The sequence below is a fragment of the Cavia porcellus genome, unplaced genomic scaffold, assembly GCF_034190915.1.
Source record: "Cavia porcellus strain 051 isolate PalLab524CR breed Dunkin Hartley unplaced genomic scaffold, mCavPor4.1 scaffold_6, whole genome shotgun sequence".
NCBI lineage: Eukaryota > Metazoa > Chordata > Mammalia > Rodentia > Caviidae > Cavia > Cavia porcellus.
Window position 1 is genome coordinate 71,696,516 of NW_026947489.1, and position 4,703 is coordinate 71,701,218.

Below are 4,703 nucleotides of genomic sequence, written 5' to 3' on the forward strand. Positions count from 1 at the left end.
TTCAGTTTCTATTTCAGTAATGAAATTAGTCTGTAATTTTTATTCTGTTTTGTTTGTTTGTTGTTTTTAGTTAGTTCCTTGTCTTGCTTTTCGAATCAGAGTGATCCTGGATTCTGTAGTGAATTTGGAACCACTGTGTTCTTTTCAGTTTCATTAAAGAGTTTGAGGTATCATGACCTCCTGAAGGTCTTGTAGAATTCAGCAGTGAATCCATCAGGCCTTTTTTCCCAGCCTGGTAGGTATTTTATTACTGCTTCAATTTCACTGCTTGTTATTTGCATTGATCAGGGTTTTTGTCTTGGTTCAGTTTTGTTAGTCCATATATGTGTAGAAATTCTTTATAAGATTGTCCAATTTGGGATTTAGCTCAGTGGCACAAGGGCTTGCCTGATAAGTGCAGTGTCATGAGTTCAATCCCTGGAATAAAAAAAATGATTCTCTAATTTGTTAGAAAACAGTTTTTCTTAGTAGTTACTAACAATCTTCTGGATTTCCACTGTGACTTCACCTTTTTAATTTCTTTCTTTTTTTTAACTGTAATTAGTACACATTTACAGTTCATAATGATTACATTCACTGTAGGGAAATGGTACATGTACATAAACACATTTCAATTACTTTTTCCCTTCCCTCTATTCCCCTTTTTTCCAACATTAGATTCATTTATTTATAAAACCTTATAAAGTTAATTATCATGTATACAGATTAAAAATCAAACTAGTGGGCCAGAGAACCTACCCTGACTTAGTACAATCATCTTATATGATTTACCTTTTCCATTTCTAATTGCATTGATGTGAGTCCTTTTTTTTTTCTACGTATTTTATTGTATGCTGGCACTAGTGTATATAAAATAGCCTTGTGAAATAGAAATTCAAGAAAATTCAGAGAAATAGATGTTAAGGACTAACAAAAGTAGAAGTTCGTGTGTTATGGCACATGTTAAGAAAGGAGAAGTTTTTGTACAGACCTCAATTTTCTTTTTTCTGAATAGTCATTGGTTGGTTAAAAGTGGTCTGGGAACTCCCAGAAATTCATTTGACTACAAAAAGGAACTGACTTTCTGCAGTCTGGAGGGATTTGTTCTTGAGGGTGCTTCCATGAACAGAGGATCATGCTGAGCATTCTGCAGGCAGAACTGTTTTACATCTGCAGCTGCCTGGGAAAACTTCACATGTCTGAGCCTGGTCTCCACTGAAGCTGCTGAACCATTTTCTTTACAGCCTTGAAGCTGGAAGAGCCAGACATAGTATACTAGAGGGGTGGCTGACACCAGGGCCAGGTTCAGTGTGTTGAGGGTTAGCTGGGCTAGATGGTGAGGTAGCACGGGAATCGGATGGGACACCCAACTTTGTACTGATGTGAGTCCTTTTTCTCCTTCTTTTGCTCAGTTTAGCTAAGGGTTTATCTATTTTGTTTCTTCCTTGAAAGAACAACTTCTTTGATTCACTGATTGTTTCATGAATTTCTGCTCTGATTTGGTTTTTGTGTTTTTAGGATTTTTTTGAGATACCATCTTGCTACATAGTTCACGCTAGTCTTGAGCTCACAGTGATCTGCCTGCCTCAACCTCCTGAATGCTATTGTTACAGGAAGTATAGATATAAAAAAATTTTGTCTTTTTGTTGAACATCTAAGGAACTTCTTTTTTTCATTGCAGTTAATTGGTGTTCTGTAAGCTTATCTTCCCTATATATTAGCATCTTTCTTCACAATTAGAAGCTTTTCTATTATTATTTCTGTATACAGATTTGACGCCAAAGTCTGAGCCCCCAGCTAATATAAGAAGTTACTTTTATACTATTGTCAGGTAGGTTGGGGGTCTTTTGTAAGCAAAACAGTGAAACTGAAAAGAACACAGCGCTTCCAAATTCTCTATGGAATCCAGGATCACTCTGATTCGAAAATCAAGACAAGGAACCAACTAAAAACAACAAATGAAGCAAAACAGTAAAAGGCTAGAAGTAATACTAGAAGTAATACAGACTTTCAAGAGAAAAAATATACAGTAAGAATTCTCCAGTTTACAGATCACACATTGTCATCTCAGAAACAGTTGTCCAGAATACAAAATTAAAGCATACAAAGTGGACATTAATACAGTGAGATTGCAGACAGTTCTGTTCAATGATCCAACAAAAACTCAGCAACATGGTTCTCTATCCTACACTTTTAAATATACTTGCAGTTATATCCTTTAGATCACTTTCTTCCCTCTCTTTTTTATGCTAACAATTACACATTTTGGTTTCCATTTCTCCCACAGTTCTTATAACTTTTTCTGTGAAGGGGAAAAGAAAAAAGATAAAAAAAAAACCCCAAAAACCAAAAAGCAAAACAAGACAGACCAAAGAAAAACCCAATGTGACAAAGCAAAACAGAGTCAGTTAGGAGGATGGATACAGTGTACAATGCAAAAAAAAAAAAAAAAAAAAGAAAAAGAAAAAGATTATTAGGTGATCAACAATGGTTACCATTATGCCTCTTCTTATCTTAAAAAGAGCTGCCTATATCAGCTGGTATAAAAGAATTGAACAAAATAGTGCAGAAGACCAGTAAAACCCACATTGGAGAGCTTACAGGACTTCCAAAGAAGATAATAGTCAAATGATAATGGGCATCATAGAATATCTGGTTGCCTTCCAAATGGTTGCCTATACCCTCAAACTAAGCAAGTGGATCTTAATGAATATGGGAACAAACTGGGAACAGTAAGAGCAGGCATAGATCTTGTGCCTCTAGTACAAACCTGTTTACAGAAATGTAAGGAACTTTGCAGACTATTGACCTATTGGGGTTCTGAAACATTTTAAACAGGAAAGCTCTTTCATAACTTACTGCCACTGAATCTCTCTTATGTTTGCACAATGACAAAATTAGCTAAAACCTTTCTCAGCATGTATCTCCATCATTAAGGGTGCATGACTGCACTTAATGCCATGCTGCAACCCATGTGGCTCTTGAAGTTCTTGGGGTAAAGGGCCCTGAGAGGATGAGAAAGTAAAGAAGAGACAAAGCTGGGGTAAGGTGAAGCCCTTACTCTGCTGATGGGCGAGAAAGAACTGCTCAACCACTGTAACCTTTGTTTACACTGGCCAAAGAAGAATGTCAGTTTCAATGCTGCTGCCTAGTAACTTGTTTGCCTGGCTGGCCTGGGCCCCAGGCCCCTTGCATTCTTGGTGTTGGAACAGCTTTTTTACCTGGTTTGTTTTGGGCTGTCTGTTTCTTTAGGGCTGGCCTTGCCTTAGCCAGTCACATGCGATCAATCTCCAGCTTCAACGGCATTCAACTCTATGCTTTAAAATGGTACAAACAACGAACTGTGGTGGTGCACACCTGTAATCCCAGCACTATGGAGACGTGAAGCAGGAGGCTGGCTGTGAGTTTGAGGGCAGTGCTTAATATATATATATATATATATATATATATATATATATATATATAACTGAGTGTAGTGGCATAGGTCTATAATCTGTAATCCATCACTCTGGGAGCCCAAGGCAGAAGGATGGGAACTTTAAACCCAGTCTAGGCAAGTGAGCAAATTAGCTAGGCCCTGTCTCAAAATTTAAAAAAATATAGTTCAATGTAAAGGTTCAGGATTCAGCCCCAGTATCACAACAAACAAACAAACCAGAAGAAAAACTAAATGGAAAAAAATGGTAAAAATAGTACATGCTGTGTACATTCTATCAGAATTTTTAAAAAGAAAGAAAAAGAGGGCAGGGTATATGGCTCAGCCGCACAGTTTCTGCCTGGCAAAGTGCAACGTAGTGACTTTGATTACTGGTACCAAAACAAAAACAAAAACAAAAACAAAAAAACCCCAATACTGGGGCTGGGTATTTAGCTCAGCAGCATAAGCACCTGCGTTACAAGCAGGCAGTCGTGAGTTCAATTCCTGGTACCGATAAAAAAAAAAAAAAAAAAAAAAAAGAGTGGGAAAAAAACCCAATACTGCTTCTAACTTTGGTTGGGATCAAGTAACACAGTCAAAGATACTTTTTAAGTCTGCTTGCTCCATTTGAACCCCCTTCCCTCATCCCCAGGATGTTCCTATGCTATGATAAATAATTCATTTTAAGTAAATATATTTAGTTAGTCTTCCTGACAATAAAGGACTTAATTCAATCCAAGTAACTAATCATGTAATGCCTTGTACTTCCTGCTTATAAATTATATTTAAACTGGACTCAAAGCTCACTCTTTGGGCTGAAGATTTAGCTCAGTGGTTTAGGTGCTTGCCTGTAAGTGTGATTTCATCAGTTGATTCCCAGTACCAAAAAAAAAAAAGCTTGCTCTTTGCTCATGATTTGGACTTGAACCACTTGAACCTTGAACCCTAGGGTACTATACTTCTGACCTACATCCCCAAACCTGTTTTTATGTTTTTGAAACAGGGTTTGGTTATGTCACCAAGCTGCCTAGGGTGGGTTTCAACTCACAGTCCTACCTCAACCAGCCTCTTAAGAGTGTTGGGATTACAGGCATGTGTGGAAGTCAGCACTAAGGAAAAGTTTATAAACTCTTTGTATCGAAACCACTCTCACTAGCCCACTAGTGTAATAAATGTTAGAGTATTCTGGGGCAATAGACAAGCAAAAGTACAAACTGAACAGGTTTATTGAGTTGAGGATGTGCTAAGGAGCACACACACCATGGTGGCTGGGCTGTCTCCTTTGACCAGATAGAGAGGCAGAGAA

The 4,703-nt window shown here is 37.6% G+C and overlaps 1 pseudogene; it reads right to left on the reverse strand.

Annotated features, from left to right (window-relative positions):
- Positions 1–1,042: 1,042 nt before the first annotated feature.
- Positions 1,043–1,248, reverse strand: LOC100721610 (guanine nucleotide-binding protein G(I)/G(S)/G(O) subunit gamma-5-like; annotated as a pseudogene).
- Positions 1,249–4,703: the final 3,455 nt, after the last annotated feature.